The 17651-nt window shown below is 39.2% G+C and overlaps 1 protein-coding gene across 1 annotated transcript in view; it reads right to left on the bottom strand.

Moving 5' to 3' along the window:
- The window catches only part of P2RY8 (P2Y receptor family member 8), a 30106-nt gene extending 12989 nt beyond the window's left edge, over window positions 1-17117 (bottom strand). Inside the window, exons 1-2 of the mRNA XM_030462383.1 lie at window positions 17077-17117; window positions 13367-13453 (exon numbers count right to left, since the gene is read on the bottom strand). The gene's annotated coding sequence lies outside the window, so the exon portion shown is untranslated. The remainder of the gene's footprint in view (window positions 1-13366; window positions 13454-17076) is intronic.
- Between the last annotated feature and the right edge of the window lie 534 nt (window positions 17118-17651).

The raw sequence follows: 17651 nt of genomic DNA, 5'->3' as shown, positions 1-17651 counted from the left end.
GGAGTTGAGGCTGAGGTCTAACCCCCGGTGAGATACATGGCTGTGTCAGAGTGAGAAGTGGACCTCTGGTTGGAATGAGCTTCCAAAAGGAATCTACAGAACAGAGAAGAATTTGTGATGCAAATTCAAATGTGGGAAAGAAAAATGAAATATTCTTACCCTGTGGCACTTGAAAAGGACAAACCAAACACTTCCCTTCACTCAAGTATTTTTAAAAGAAAAGGAAAATAAACTCCTCCTGCTCTCATAAGATATATATTTACATATATTATATATATATATTAACACAATAATAGTGCAATAATCTGGTGGAAAAGATATGTGCTAAAGAAACTTGCTGTCAAGGAGCAGTCCCACCATGTTCAATTAACCCTTCCCTTTTAGAGATGAATGGCCAGAGGGATGCAGAGGAATGTCAAGCTGGAAAGAAAACTCACACAGATGGGAGGTCCTTGTGTGGCAGAAATGAAGATATCACCTGATTAAAAAAAGAGAAATACTAGCCCTTGAGAGGTGCTGGTTGTGGACTTTATAGATATTTCAGTTTGTGTGAAAACTGCCTGTTGGAAATGAAGGCTGCAAAACTCATGGGATATGTAAAGACATACTCTAAGATATTTTTGAATAACAGTAGGATAAGATGTAATAACAAGAGCAGTAGAAGATCTTTGGAGGGAAAACTTTATTTGTTAGGACTTGTAGAGATCTTTAAGTCAAGTGCTCTGAAATATTATTGGATTCCTTTGTATATTTTGTGTAACTGAGAATAGATGCATAGGAAAAATATAATGTGCTAAGAAAAAAAAGGAAATGTTTGGTGCAGGTGGTGCATATTCAGGAAGATATTATCTGATCTAAAGCAAAGCGGGGCAAGGCTTCTGTTACTAAAAGCTATAGTTTTTTTTTAGAAAAAGCCAGCTGGCACAGAAAATCATATACGTCAGGATGACACATACTTAGGGGTGGGAATGTTATTAAATTCTCTGTATTCTTAGAAAAGAGGACAGGAAAAGTTATTAATAAAGACCAGGAAGGAACTGGACAAACAGTTTCTATGTGTGATGTATATGAAGCAGGTCACGTAAAGCAGTCAGCCAGAAGCAAACAAAAAAACACAGCAAACAGATACTTTTATCTCTACAGATATATAAAAAGTGTAAAAATGCTGAGGCTGATTGCCCTGGTTTTCATCTGGGAACCTGACCCAATTAGGCATCTGAAAAGTCTGATAGCAGATGTAACTGATAAAAATGGTATCACCAGGGCACATGCTGATACAGCCTTGCCAAAAGAGCCCACGTCACTGGAGGATCAGCACTGTTGTGTTACAGGATGCTTTGTGTCACATCCAGTAAATAATTCATCTGCCATCAATAAAGGAGAAAGAATTTCCATGGGATGAAGGTTGTACCTGTCTCTAGTGGATAGGCTAAGGAGACAGCACTTCTTTCTTTTCTTTTTCTTTCTTTTTCTTTTTTCTTTTTCTTTTTCTTTTTCTTTTTCTTTTCTTTTTCCTTTTCTTTTTCTTTTTCTTTTTTTTTTTCTTTTTCTTTTTCTTTTTCTTTTTCTTTTTCTTTTTCTTTTTCTTTTTCTTTTTCTTTTTTTTTCTTTTTCTTTTCTTTTTCTTTTTCTTTTTCTTTTTCTTTTTCTTTTTCTTTTTCTTTTTCTTTTTCTTTTTCTTTTTCTTTTTCTTTTTCTTTTTCTCTTTCTTTTTCTTTTTCCTTTTCTTTTTCTTTTTCTTTTTCTTTTTCTTTTTCTTTTTCTTTTCTTTTCTTTTTCTTTTCTTTTTCTTTTTCTTTTTCTTTTCTTTTTCTTTTTCTTTTTCTTTGCTTTCCTTTTCTTTTTCTTTTTCTTTTTCCTTTTCTTTTTTATCCTTAAAGTACTTGGCTGGGGTATATAAACCGGATTGCCCCATCAGTTGCTCTGAGACATTGACACAAGCAGTGCTTGCTGGCTGCAAAGCCCAGCAGAGTGGAGCCTACTGCTGTTCCTGTCCACTTTCTAAATGGCTGCAGAATTAGGTGTTGGAGAAACAGTAAAAAAGCGCCTAATATTGAAGAAACCTTTGCCCTCTTAAAAATGCCTCCTCCTGTCCCCAGAAGAGATGTTGCTCTGACTGAGGGCCCTGAGTTAGTATTCTGTGTGTTGATTGGTATTAATAACCACATTAACTGGTTTTCCTCTGCCATGGAGGCCATCTGGCCAGGGACAGCCTCTGTCCAGGTGCTCAGCCTTCCTCAGCAGGATGATGGAGAGCAGCCTGCCTATTCTCAATGGACCTAGCCTGAGCCAGATGCTGAACCATGACAAAGAACTGGTGGGAAGAAGGTAGCTAGAACAAACCAAATCTTTACCAGTGAGCCTTGTGAGCTAATGGGGCAGAGAAGCAAAATCCAGTGACCAGCGTTTTCCCTGGAGCTCATTAATCTATTAGAACTGATATAATGTAAAAATACAACTTGTTGATTCCAAAGAAGTGCATACCACATGGAAATATCTAATGAGAAATGAGGCTTGGTAGAAAACAGCAAGCTTGAAAACTATGCTCTTGTGAGGACTTCCCTATCAAAAGGTTTTGGTTCCTTTTTTCACTCTGTTGTAGTGCCACAGATCTCGAAGGAGAATTACCACTGGGAGCTCCTTCACTGGAAGGCATTTGATGCCTTCAGAAGTGGCTGTAACAGGATCACAGCCCTCACAGCAGCCAACATTTTTTTCTGAAATCCCGAGGAAACCTTCAGCTTCCTGGGAATAGAGATGGAACACCACTTCTGAAAACACAACCCACTCTCCTGTCCTCTGTGAAGAAGGAGGATCAGCAACTAACTGTTTTCTCACTTCTCCTTCTGAGAATAGCAGAGCTCATTTACTTGTTGCTACTACCTAGTTCCCATCTCTGTTTTGGGACTCATGGCTTTCACTTGCTCATGGGAAGTTCAGGGCCACCATCTCAGGGATTTCCCACCGACCTGCCAAGCCTACACCCTCCTCAGGCCCTGCTGAAGTCACCTGGGGCCAGGACATGGATTCTGCAGGTGCCTGTGGTGTCCATCCTGCATCTCCATCAGCATCAACGAGACAGTGGAGGGGCCCAGTGGGGTGTGTGAGGTGGAGTCGCTGATGCTTGTGATGGGCAGCATTGCAGCCCACAGAAGGTTTAATGTGGTTTGGCAAGCAAATGATGAGAAAAAATAAGGTTTTGAAACTCATTCAGGTTACTGAAGGATACAAGTCCAAGTACCTTTAACATCTGAGCAAGATCTTTCATAAAAACATGAAGGCAATGTAAATTCCAGGAGAGCATCTTTCGTATGGCTTCTTTTCCTGTGTGTGTTTCCCTGTCCCTTGCTCTGCCCCATTGTCATACACATAGGCAGAGAGGAAAGAGGAAGAAAAGCAGAATTTTAAGCTTTAGAACAAATCTGCTTTTTCTTGAGGACTGTGTTTAAGTAAAGGCTGTGCATTTCATTTTCATTAAAAAAGTCTGGAACAGCAAAATAAATTGTTATGGCTCCTTCTATCACCAACTATCCAGATAATTAGAGCCACAGTGCTCTATCTTTTCAGATTTCAAATATAATAATGCGGTGATAAATGACATTTTATCACATGATGTGGAAAAAATTTTGTATAAGTTAGATCTAGCTGCTTAATTTAGCTTCCTCTTTCAGTTCTCTCAAAAAATTATACATGCACAAAAAAAAAAAAATTCCTCAGTTCATACCTTTCCTGCCACTCTCATGGCATTTTTTTTTCCAAGACTAGTAGAATGAGAAGACATTTAGCAATTCACCAGCTAAACCCCATCCTTTCTTTTTAGAGCTTATACTATCACAACAGGAAATATTTTGAAATGGTCACACTAATCACAAGACAGACTACTTTTAAGGCTCAACATGTGTTTATATGTCTCCTATATTTAGGTCACACCACATGCCAACTCCTTGCCATTGCCACTTGTATTTAAATTATAAATGAAATAATAACTTTTGCAGTCTTCAGTAATAGTATCGTAGCTCATTCTTGCTTTGTTCTTACTTGCTATACTCAAATTCATACTCTGGCAGAAGCCAAGAGTGAAAACTTGCTATTTACATTTAAAGGTCAAGCTTTTGCTTCCCTCATAGTTGCTGCCCTTTTTTTCTTGTTTCTAAAAGTACTGGCAACAAAATACATGGGGAAGATGATAATTTTGGCTGAAGTCCACAAAAGGAATAAGAATTTGAAATATTTTTGTGGAATCAGTCCTTAACAGTGGCATTTTTGGCTTGTTTACATGCACCTTACTGGAAAAAAAAAAAAAAAGAAAAGTTGTCTCCTGCTGGCAAAACTGTCAATGAAAAAGCAGCAATGATGCCTTGACCAGGAGATCAGTATGTCAGTGACCTTTCTGCAACAGCATGATAATAAAAACACTTTCTAGATTTGAGTAAGGATTCACCTTATTGAAGATGTCTGTGTAAAAACAGGGCTCTGTCACTGCCTAAGCACTTCTGAAGTGCTGAGATGTTGGAGGCTGAGGACAACATCCACGCAGGCTTCCTCATTATCACTCCTGCAGAAAGCCACACCAGTAAGGAAACAAAATTGTTCATGACTTCTCTGTACCTTTTTGTGAAAAAAGGCCTCATTACAACAGCAAGATAGATTATTAAGAAGAAGGACTCTTCTGTGAGTTGAGAAGACTGTAGGTGTGTCCTTGAGGATGACAGTCACATTGTTTTTCAGTTCCAGTGCCCTCTCTTTCACTTGCTCAATGTCTTTTAAAGTCACTTTGGTATTCTTATTTATTTTTTTTTAATAACGCTAATATATTTGCACTGTTCAGTTGCTTCTCTGATGAGGGTAGAAGCAATATTAGTGTCTTGTTTTGTAAATTCTTTAAGTGTTATAGGGAGAACCAAGGGCTTTTGAAATTGCCAACTGCTTTTATTTAACTGAAAAAGCAATCTGTAAAAACCATACTTGCATTCTTACTCTAAGAAGAAAACTGTTGCTGTAATACACTACCCATTCACTGAGAAGGTTTTCGATTCTTTTCAAGAATACCTTAAGAAGTTAACTGTGTTCTGTATCCATTTTTTCCAGAAAGTATTAATACAATTAGTTAACATGAAGTAGTCTTGTTCTCATGATTTATAACTGCTTTTCCCAGACAAGACATCGAGAGCTTTTCTGCTATAATCTTTGTAAAACTTTCAGTTGTTTCTTGAAACAACACACTAAGATAGATAAAACAATTCAAAAGTTATGACAGAATGCTCTTGAATCACAGTATTCTCAGAGTTGGAAGGGACCTCTAGAGATCATCTAGACCAGCTCTTAATGAATGAGGCATTTTTGTGCCATCGTTTCGAATGCTTAGTTCAAGCCATATTCAAGGGAATGCACTTGTCAAAGCTGTGATCATTTATTTTTTTTCAAAATTGAGCACTTCATTCTACCTTACATTGTGATACCTAATACATGCCAAACCAAATATCTTTATAGAAAAGTCTTTCTTTACAGGTAGTGTTTTTCTTTAGCCCAGATTATAATAATACAGTAATACTCTAGAGGGAAAATCTCCACAAAGTGTACAGTAGGTGCAGTAGGATTTTCTGGTTCTCAAATGACTGAATAACTCATATGACAAAAGTCAGGGTGTGATATGTTACACTGGATTTCTGATGTTGTGTTCTTGTTACTAGTCAAGATCAAGAAAACCACAGTTCAGCTAAAAAACAGTTAAAAGTGTTTCTTGAGAAACTGGGTGTAAAAACAGATTGTGGTTAGTTTTGCTCAATCAGAAAAAAAAAAAACCCAAACAAAACAGAAAGCAAAAAAAGGCAGAGACATAGGAAAGCAACAAAATGCCTAGAGAAGCAAATTCACAGAGATCCTGTAGCACCCACCATCCATGCCTCCTCCATCCTGTCTTGTAGAAATATAAGCAGAGACATCTGCCTCCCCAGAAGTCTCCGTGGGCCCTGCTGAGATTTTCCATGCCTTGTCAGCTTACAATTCGATATTTTAGAATGAGATCCAGAAAACCTGACAGAGTGGCAAGCAAGCTAAACAACAGGAAACACCTCTATCCCTAAGAAAACTGCAGCTTCTGTCAGTTGGCTGAGGGTTTTAAGACCTCTCGCTACGATTGGCATTAAGACTGAAATTTCTGCTGGAGTAAGATGCTTGCATCAGTCTTACCTCACAAAACAAAGAAGGATCCAAACCAGCAACAATGGTACTGTTCACATTTCTCAAATATCACTCAATGGGGATGTGGGAGATTCGAATTCATTTCTTCATTTCTTCAGAGTGGTGAGATTTGAATCTACACCTCCCACCAAGCAATACAATTTTCTATTTGTCACTTCATATAAAACATGTAAATTACATTGAAATAGAAACTGCAGTTTGGAAGCCTTCTATCAGGTACTCAACAAAATACTACAGGCTTTTTTTTCTCACCCATGGATTTTATGTCCTAGTTGCATGATGGAAACTGGAACAAATTCAAGTGGAAGAGAAAAGAGAAGTTGTACATAAATAACTTTAACGTAGTGGTTAATTCATTTCTGCAAGAATGGCTGGATCCAATCAGTGAGATGTTTTCTAAGCATTCACAGGATTAAAGGGCACATGGAATTGCCCCTTTTCTTCTGATTGCACTCTATGCAGGATCTGTTCTGCAGTCTCCAATGCGTGCAGTGACTATGATAGAGTGGGTCTTCAAAATAATACAGCACAAGGAACAGTCTTTCACCAGTCCACAACCCTGGGTCATTTCAGGGTTTCAGTCTGATCTGGGTATTAGGATGTATGTTCCTCTAAGTGCTTAGTGACTGGGCTTCATAGTTTTGATATCGGGCACCCTTAGCAAAGGCAGAGCAGTTCAAGACCACAGTCAGTTAAAGCGACAACAAGAGAGTATTTAGGCTCCAAAACCCTTTTTTTCAGTGCTACCATTATAGCCAGATATTGGAAATTTGACCTGTGAAAAAATCTTTTCTCCTCTAGTGTGAGGTTGGGGTGAATGCCAACAAGGAGATCAGGCATATGATGTTACACATACCATATGAGCCATTAATTGACACTTGCCTTCATCTTTCTTCTGGGACTATGCCCCCTTTGAAGAAGAATCTCCTTGGCTTCTGCAACTAAATGGTCCATTGGTGAGCACAGTTCCCCCCCGGATGGATTTCCTGCACTCTCTATTGCAATACTCAGTGGAAGTCAAGTGCCTTTTCTGCTTTTGTGCCAGTCCCAGTGGTAAATCTAGGTCAAAAATTCTGGCAGGTGTTTCATCCTGACACTCAATCAGCTATCCAGTCCTCCCAGATGATGGTATGTCCACAGACAGTTTAATTTTTCCCTTGCCAACCCTCTAGAGAACTGATACCCTCTTGATATACTCTGTCACAACAGACTAGGAAAAGCACTCAGCAGAGAAAAACTACCTGGCTCAACTCTGCTTTTTGGATTCTTCCAGAGTAGTCTGGATATAAGGAATTTACGGAGGTGAAAGAGGGTGGGTTTGGCAGATGGGTATGGTGTCATCATCTCAAACCACCAGGTCAAGCACTCCATCCTGACAGGGAAGGAATGAAGTAGCACTGATTCTTGTTGTATGAACATCCCTGATTTTCTGGGTTGCTTAGAAAAGGATGACAAGCCTTGGGTCAAAGGTTCCTACTTGCACTCTCTCTCTTGCTGAGGTCCTTTGTGTATCCTTCCTAATCCTGCCTTGCCAGAAGGATGGTATAAAGATCCTATACTTAGAGTGACTACACTTATTTACTACAATTACTACACTTTCTACCACACAGAGAGGTACCTAGGAAGCTCTTTCTTCTCCTTTAATACCAGATAAAAGCATTTCCAGAAAAACGAAAGATGGCTTTATGGAGTTACAATGTGTTGAAGGTTGGCCTTAGAGCAGAGACTAAATGTTTTTTAACAGAACTAGGCTCTTGGGACATATACACACAGAGTAGTTTACACACATCTCCTCACCCCAGCACGAGGCTTCAGTTATCTCTTGCAACATCCTGTCGTTGCTTTTACAACTAATTCGTACCAGTGGGTATGCAGAGACATCATTGTGAAGGACAAGCTTTGAGGAAAGCAGCAGGTATCAGGTCATTTTTAGTATTGTGTGGTGGTTGATGACAAGCAATACAGATAATTCCCATGCAGTGTGTGATGTAGGCTCATCAAAAAAAGCACTATTAGAAGGATGAGTGGAAAGACCATAAGATTCTTGATGGTAAAGCCCAATAGAACCAATTCCTACTAAACCGTTGTCACCTCTCCAACCCTGTCTTGCTTTTCTGATCAGAAGCTACCTGAAAATTTGCATGGCTTCCATACTGCCAGTTGGTTGGGAAGAAGCATGAATCAACCTATTCATAGACTGCAAACAAAGGAGAAAAGCAAGAAGATCTAAGAGATCGTATATTAAAGAGTTAAGAGGAAGGGAGGAGAAATAAGGAAGTAGTGGTTGAAACAATCTGCATTTAAGCATACAAAAAGTTAAAAAAGACTTGATAACATTTTAAACAGTGTATCAACAACATAGAAGAACCCCAAACTAGATGTTTGGGGGTTTTTTTGTTTGTTTGTTTTTGTTTGTTTTGTTTTTCCTGGGGCATAGGGACATTCAGAACTAGTGGAAACTATAATGGGAACTGCAGAAATGGAAATTCTCCACTTTTAACCCAAAAAACCCCAGTAGGTTTCTCACCCATCGAGACTGAAACATGAAGTGAAGGGACTAATTCTAATGAGAAGAGAGGTTGGTTTCCAAACTTGTCCAGTGTAGGGTGGCATAATGTCTGAGACCCCACCATTTCTCACGAGATCTATTAGATCAAAAGTATATAAAAGAGAGAAAATCCAAATTTACCTTAGAGTTAGCCACTAAGGCCAGCTGGACTGCTGGCAGTGTCCAAAAGACATACACAAACTGATTTGCAAAGACCATTTATATATTCTATAATTATTTATACATGATAAGAATGTTATTCTGGCTTTTAAAAAAATGTATTATGTTTGTCTGTCTCTATACTGGGGAAACACTCTTTTTCATCATTGACAGTAATGATTCAGCAACAGTTACAGTTAATCTATGTAGAGCTAATATAGAAAAAATGGTTATAATATTACAGTCACTGTGTCTTGCAGATGTGTGTTCAAAAAAGTGCTTATTTTCAACTGTCTGTATGTAGGGCATTGATAAAATTTTTGTCACCATGTTTTACTTGTGTGAGTGGTCATGGACACTTAGTCTAGGGATAATTTAAGGTTAATTTATCTCATAAGTGAAATAAATGTGACTAAAAGTAATATAAGTAAAAAAAAAGAAAAATTTGAAATATTTCATCTTGATCTTCAGAGATATTTAGTAGTTCACTTGCTGCAAGCTTAACTTTCTTCTTCTATATAACCACATTTGACACTTGTGCATGAAGCAGTAAGATAGCATATTTCTGTGACATTTTTATTTACCAGCATCACAGTGAGTTATCTATCTTCACTGCCTTTGATGGCTACACATCAAGAAAATAAAGCTTCAGATTAGATCTTGAAAAAGGAAAAAACACTCATGAGACAGATAGTCTCTACAGCATATTTCTCCTCCGGAAGAGGAAAGCCTTAGTGTTGACACAGAAAGCACAGACTATTTCAGGGAAGGCTTTGATGTTTCTTCTTCCCAGAAAAAAGTAAAAGGGTACAACAGCACTGGGCTGCAGAAATGGAAGGCGAAGGCCAGAACTTTGTGGACCACAGTAGGGATCACTTGCAGCAAGATGTTGGGCCAGACGATGCTTTCTGAGCCAGTCAATAAATCCTGTTCCTGTAAACAGTGTTATGGCCATAGTAACTCAGGAGAAGGTTATAAACATATGCAATGCCAGTAATGCCAATCTTCACTATATAGTAATCCACCATAAGTCAGAGAACTGTAGACAGGCCATAGGTTAGTATTTTCTACTGACCACAGAACCACTGTAAAGCCTGTTGGTGTTCTCCTCCCTTTTGGCAGTGTCCCCATGAGCTCATGCTCACTGCTCAAAATGCCTCTCACCCACCCTTTTTTCACCCTGGGATCAAAGCAATAAAGATGCAGCTCAAAATAAACAGCAGAGTATTTCATGTGGTTGCAAAAGCCAGTCTGCAAATCCTACACCAAATCCTGCTTGACTCAATACAACAGACCTAGTTTATGAATGGGCCAAGACCCAGTGAATACATTTATTTTGTGTTGAAGGCAACATGAAGTGAGAGCATTTTGCATTCATCTCTCTTGCGTCTACACAAGAGTCCAGCCACAGCTGGACACAAAAAGATCTTTGATACAGAAGAGTGACTTTGTTTCTAATGCCTGGCACACTATGAATTTCTGTCCAGTCCTTTGTGAACAAGCCCCTACTTATTAATTTATTTTTTTCAGATATGCTAGAAAAGTTTCCACTGATGATATATGGAAGGTGAGAGCTTTTTCTTTGCTGAGACAGGTGGGAGAAGAGCAGTGACTCCTGTAGCAAGTTACTCTGAACCATGACTTTTTTGGCAATTGCAAGTTGCAGTACTATTTTTTTTTTATTTCAAGGGTAAGGAAGTCAAATCCTCAGATGCCCCCACACATAGGCAACAGTATTTCTGACCACCTATTTTTCCTTTCACTCTTGACTACTCTAGTCCCAGTGACAAATTAGAACATCCAGATGAGTAGACACAACAAAAGCAGCCAATATTTCTACAGTGCAATTTATCTTTCTCTGCTCTCCTACTGCTGACTGGCATAGGAATAACATTTCCACATGCTGGTATTCCCTGTACAGCAAAGGGATCCCCAGGAACTCTTCACCTGCTATGTATCTAAGTCATCTGGCAGGTACTGTGGATGAGTCTTGGAAACATGAAAACCTGGAAAAAGTCTTAGGGAGTCTCACAGAACATACTCTTTCTCACAGGAAAATTGAGAAACCTGAGCCTTGAACCTCTCTGTGAATTTTCCTTTTATGAAGAGTCCCTTTTGCCTTTCCTTTTTGGGGACTTGCTACAATCTTTTGGTTGATAGGACAGAAACACTTTCCTTCCCTGCCTGAATGATAAAGGAGTGGTTAGGGTCAGGAAATAGATGCCCCTAGTTGCCTTCCATGTCTGGCTATAAGGCTTATTATCTGAGCAGGAGATTGTTTTGACCACAAAGCTGCTGGGTGGTTCACATATTTCATATAAAAATTCACAATAAAAATTCAGATACAGCTCGGGAAAAGTTGAAAACGCCACACAGGAGGGCAAAGAGATTCTCTAGCCTAATGACAGGAGCAGTCACCTCTAAGAGGGTGGACATGGCCTGGTCTCTACTCTTTAGATTGGCCTTGGGAGTTAGCCAGTAATTACTTAATATGAAATAGTGTCATTGAAGACAAGAATAGAGATTAGGAATTTTGCCTTCTAGCTGAATGATACTTCAGGCACTGCTCCATTTTCGTCCAGTGGCCACTGCTTGCTTTTCCAGCATGAGCTGTCCAGGTGCGAAATCAGCCCAGACTGTGGTAACAAGCATATTAGTTAGATAGCAAGGAAGGAGGTGGATAAAGCTTTAAACACTTCCCAAAGACAGTGTTGAATGTGCCTGCTCTTTCTCGTAGAAGAGGAGGAACTAACACTATTTCTTCTTCATTGACTATGTTTGAAAACAAAGCACTTGTATTTCTAAAGGAGAAACCCAGTCTCTCCAATGTGCTTTAAGCATGCTCCTTAATGGCACTAGGTCAGCTCTCTGAGTCCTGACAAAGTCCAATTGCTCTATAATTGCATGTGGATGTCAGTTTTCCCTTGCTCCTAGGTATATTAAGTAATGCTATCTTAAACAATACAATCTTGTGTTTTGAGAAGCAGCTAGGAGGGTATAATTCTGCAGTAGGCAGAGGCTGTATAAGAATTGTCCCCACTTCAAGCTGAAGCTTTGAAGTTCTACCCCAGCTCCATTTCAGGCGTTTCCCATGTATCTCTTTCTTATGTAGATGCCTTTTTCTCAGACTTTCAGGCAGAATCAGTGGCAGAATGTCCCAGAACATCACTCAGTCACCAAAATCACAAGGCTATGTTTCAGCATGTTTCAGCTAGCAGCAAGCAGATCATGGCTGACCAAGGCAACAGTCTCCCTCTGAATGGGCTGTTGGTTGATTTTTTTTTCCTCCTGAAGTATTCTTCTGTAATGTTTACTCTTAGATGACTGAGGGCTGTATCACAGTCTACACCTAAAAGAGATCTGTTACTACGCAGAGGGTGATCTAGTATTTCTAAATTAAATGCTATCAAAATCAAGGCTCAGGACATGAAATGAACTTTCTTGGGCTGTTGCAGCTCTTATTCAGTTTTGTCTCCCTCCCTCAAGCAACTCTGGGACTCACACAACCATCTTGTTTAGTTCAAGAGTTATCATAGACCAAAGACCATGCCCCATGCAGACATCATATTTCAGAGGCTGAGAACAGTTGTTATTACAGATTAAGGTTGCAATCTACGATCTTTAAGATCTTTTCCAAGCTTAATGATTCTATCATTCTATGTGCCAGATAAGCTAAAGACCACAGTATGACAGTTCCTATCAAGCGGATGTAGCACAAAATTAGGTAGGTAAAAACGTATTTTCTGGCTAGACCACTAGAGGGTGCAGACAAACCTGCTCAGACCTGAAGATTTTTTTTTAGGTTAATGAGACCTGGATATTCCATTTTTTTCTTCAGCCTTTAAGAAAACGAGCTGATAGGATCACGCATTTGCTTCCCTCTACAATCCCCTTAGCATGTACCCCAATTCTGTCTTTCTTCCCTTAATCTCTGTCCAAACACCAACCCCTGTCCTTATCTACCTTGATTTTGTACTACCAGCTTTCCTTTTCTTATTTTTTAAGTTCCCCCCCCCATTTTTTTCAATATTTCTGTTCCTGCTTATCCTTTTATCTCTGCAATACATGAATGTATTGCATGAATGCAGATGAAATAATAAAAATGTGAAAGGTTTATTCCCCCAGCCTTCAGCTGCTGAACCATTGTAGCTCAGAAACACTGCCCAGTCAGTGCACTCAGGATCCTGGGAGAACACGATTTAAATCAGACATGATTTAGAGAGGCTCAAAGACTGATCATATTTTTGAGGCAGAAAGTAAATAAAAAAAAATAATAGAAAAAGTATTTACAAGATGATTCTTTTCCTTGTGCTTACTCACCTTCTCAAAGCAGAGACTTGTGTTGCTGAATATTCCCCTATAGCCTCAGCAATTGCCTCATGCAGCTGAGCTCTGCGTGTAACATCCTGCCAAAAAAAAAAGGCAAAACTTTTCATCTTACATGTTGATCAGACTTACAGGCAGCTCCCTAAGGAATATCTTTTGCCATGGTCACTACTGATATTTCCGTTCTGTAGCAGATTAGATTTTGTCCATAAGCACAAGCTGCAGAAAGGACCAAAGAAAATTCTTTTAGAATAATTATAAAAAATAAAAGAAGCACATCTAAAGATAATGCCTATCAGTGTCAAGCACTGATAACAGTGCTTTTCATAGCTTTAAAACACAGTTCACTAGCTGTAAAATGTACCTGTGCAGGATTACTAAAAATGCATAATAACCACATATGAAGATAAAAGAGGACATACTTTTTGGTGACTGAATATTTTTCCTCTTTACTTTTTAGCAGATCTGAATCATTTGCAGCATTATCTGGTAGTAAGTAACCCCACATGCTTCACGCTCATCGTACGGGTTTGTAATTGCTGTTGTTTAAATAACAACAAAAGTCCAAATCAGCAGCTGGTAGAGCTGTGAGGATGTCAGGGTAAAATAATTTTCAATTCACCAGCTATGAGCCTAAATTTCCCATGTAGCAGAGTGAAGAAGTGACAAAACCGTTCAGCTCTTGATGAGAAATCCTGTAGATGCTTTGCATCAGCCTAAACAACTCGGGCTCTCATGAGTCTGTGCACAAAAAGGCCAAATCTTTGCCATGATATCAATGACAGCCAAAATCCAGGATTTAAAAAACCTGAGATGTTGCATGAAGCATGTACAGATCTCTCTCTTTCTCTGTTCCTCTGAATATTGCTCAACACTAAGAATGGAAAATTTTGGTAAGGACAGAAGTCTTCCTATCAAAAGTGTGAGAAAACTGGACAGATCAAACTGACATTACCAGATTCAAAAGATGTAGAAAGTTAACCGTGTGGGATATTTCTCATTGATTAGCACCTAATTTAGACAAAAATTAGATTATATCACACATTTAAAACCTATTTTAAAATTACGACCTTAACTCTCAGGCTAAGACCCTCTCAGACTTCCCGCATATAAATAGTAAACCCAGGAGGATCACCAGTTTGACCTTTGCATTTGAGAATGTACAGTAAGAGAAAACAAGCACAAACAACCATCCCAAAGGCATTTACTTATAAAATGAGCTCATTTCATCCAGGAATTTTCAAGGCAGTAGTCAAGGGCCAAGCACTTCCATTTCCATAAAGTCATTTTTCAGAGGTGAGCTACATTTTCAAGCTCATTTTGCATGCTGTGAAAAACATGGGAGTAGTGTTGATAAATATGCCTGGTATGAAAAGTGACCTTCTGTCCATTTGGAGGCTCTGCAAACATTAGCTGTCAGTGGTGAATCCCCCTGGACTTCTGCTTTAAAACAACTTTTTATCTGGAAACAACGCATATATGCAGTAGAATTGTGAAGTGGCAATACGGGTGCAAAACATCACCACATCATTTAAAAGTACTGAGAAATAACCTTGGTGTGTCTTCTTTTGTGAGCAGGACTAAGAGAGTCCACCACAGGACAACTTCCTGAGGCTGAGTTGTGGGTTGCTGGTTTTCTCATCTCTTGGCACTTGACCATATTATAGGAGTAACTGGGGGAGACCGCACTTACCATACAAGGAATGGCTTTTCTCAAGTTTGTTTCTTTTCCATCCTATTATGCTGCTACATACAACGTACAGAACCACAGAAACCCAGAATAAGCATGATTGGAAAGGACCTCTGAGATCACTGAGTCCAACCATACACACACAAAAAAAACCCGCTAAAAACCAACCCTGAACAAACACAAACACCACACACATTTCACCAAATAACAGAAAAAAAAAAAAAAAAAGAGCCACAGAGTACACACTTTTCCCATACGAAGATACTAGTGCTGAAACAGAGCACTGAGCAAATACTTTGTCACCTAAGCTGACCTCTGCTGCACTTAGAGTAATCACTGGGGGCAAAATTGTCTTCACAGGCAGGTGCATCTGAGTTGAACCCAAATGCACCCTCAAAGACAGAAGATGAATAGACTTTCAGTAAACCTACCTGAAGGGATGCTAAAAACTGAAGGCATAAGCCGTGGGTAAGCTGCTGGCTGGCATCAGGGAGTCCTGGGTTCAGTTTGCTCTTCCCTCACAAAGCTGCTGAGTACTTTCCCTTGAGCTGTGCCTATGCAGTAACTGGGAAATGTGATGACAGGATGAGTAGGCACACCTCAAACTGCTTTTATCTTGCAAGCTGTAGCACAGGCTGTGAATATTTAGCAGATAAGGACATAGGAAGCCGTAAGGAATAGCAAATTCCTTAGCATCAGTACTCAAACTGAGAAGACTAAGCTGATGCAAGTGCTTCTACCTGTTTTGTACCCTCTTCTCTAGCAGAATGGTGGCATGCTCTATGACCATGCCCAAACTGACTTCCAACTCTTTGCAAGGGAAGATCTTGCATGCTTTATTGGATGACCTGTGCTGGGGGGCTGTGAAAACAGGGCACAAGTCTGGCCTTAAATGGGATTCATCTGAGTTCTCCATCTATAGATGACAGTGACCAAACTTCTGTGGCTCATAGAGTCTTTCAAGAGTGAAATCCATTGCAGAAATCCAAGTGTTACTGTAATAGAAACCTCACAAGTGGGGTGGGGGTGATTTAGGAATGAAACCCAAGCCTTAATAGGACTTACATCTCTGCATCAAATGAATGCTTTTGAAAACCCTATATAGATTCTTCTGACCACTATGTATAAAATCCAGAAAGTGTTTTTACCAAAAACTGAGCACAGTCCAAGAGCCAATGCCCAAACAGTAAAACTAGTTACATTCAAAGACTCAAAAACAAACAAAAAAAAGCAAATGCTAAAAACCTGACTCTCTGTTGTCTTACTTCAACCAGGGATCCCTGGGGCATGTACAATTTTGCTTTCTGCAAGGTAACCTGCTGACAGCACATTAATACATTAAAAATGGCTATTTTATGCTTTTTTTCTGAACTATTCAAAAAGCTCTCAACACAAAAATTCTCTCTCCCTGTCTATTAAGACACAAGTGCTGTATGCAAGACTGCACTGTGTTACGAGACTTCCTTCTAGTGCCTGTCTGTCTGCGTTCAGTTTTTATGCATCAAAAGCTCCTGATGAAATTGTATCAGTTCATGATATGGTTCCACACTCACCTGTGCATGCTTGGTTGCTGCAAACCTCAGGAGCAGTCTCAGGATGACAACAATATGTGACTCTGCACTTGCTAAAAAGAGGTATCAGGTCCAGATTTACAAATAAACCTGGTCAAAATTATCTAGTGTTTTTTTTTTTTTCCTCTTAAAATACAAAAATCTCCTTATTCCTTTTAAAAATAATTTTGAAGACACGTTATGATTTTTACTACTCTCCTTACTACAGCAAACTGTACACCTTGAGAACCTATTATTCTGATAGTGGTTTGTGCAGAATGGACCCCTTAAAACTGGTGGTAAATTTTCTTTCTCTTTTATATGCAATATTTGCTGTAACAATTCTGACTTCTGACTAGGTGTAACATATTTTTCTTCATTATCATTGCTCCACTATTAACCCATGGAGCTCTTTCTTTATTTCTATCGCTCACAATCATCTGGCACAAACACACACATGTACTACTTGGGTTGCAATGAACTTTGTTCTCCCTTCAGACGTAAATAACAGGAGGGAGAACAAATCAGTCTTGACTGAGTCTGATTCCACTGACAAACAGTTTTGAATAAACAATAAAGAATTGAAAAGCTGTACTCCTTACCTGGTCTGGAATGTACAGTGAACCTGAAAGCCTCTTAAGTGGCAGAGAAGAATTAGAAATAGTTGAAAGTTTGTACTATCCAACCAGAGGGCTCAGGAAACGACCGACCGCGTATCTTGCAATGATTAACTCCTTCCTCACTTGTAAAATGTCTTCACTTTTCCAAGTATGGTTAAAAAAATTCATCAGACCCTTCCAGAGCAGTGTGATGAATAATGCCAAGTTCTATGCAGGATTTCTGTTCCACACTGAGAATAAGCAGGTGGCCAGAGGACTCTGATCATTTCCATGGAAGAAAGAATTTGCAGTGTCTTCTGTGCAACTGTGACCAAGTATATTTTACTGTTGAGTGAAGCTTACATGATGAAGTGTAGAAATGACTAAGCAGTGGCTTCAGCACCTAAAACTCATTTTAGAAGAGGCCTAGAGAAGAGTCTCAACCAGACTTCAGTACTGTGGTGCACAACAGAGCAACAAAAAAAAAAAAAAAAGAAAATATATATGTATATATATAAAGGAGCAGAAGCCATTGCAGTCCAGACAGCATTATGATGCACATACAGTCTATGATATTT

This window comes from Calypte anna, chromosome 1 (genome assembly GCF_003957555.1).
Source record: "Calypte anna isolate BGI_N300 chromosome 1, bCalAnn1_v1.p, whole genome shotgun sequence".
Lineage (NCBI taxonomy): Eukaryota > Metazoa > Chordata > Aves > Apodiformes > Trochilidae > Calypte > Calypte anna.
The sequence above is the reverse complement of the archived record's forward strand: the minus strand, read 5'-3'. Positions and strand labels throughout refer to the sequence as shown.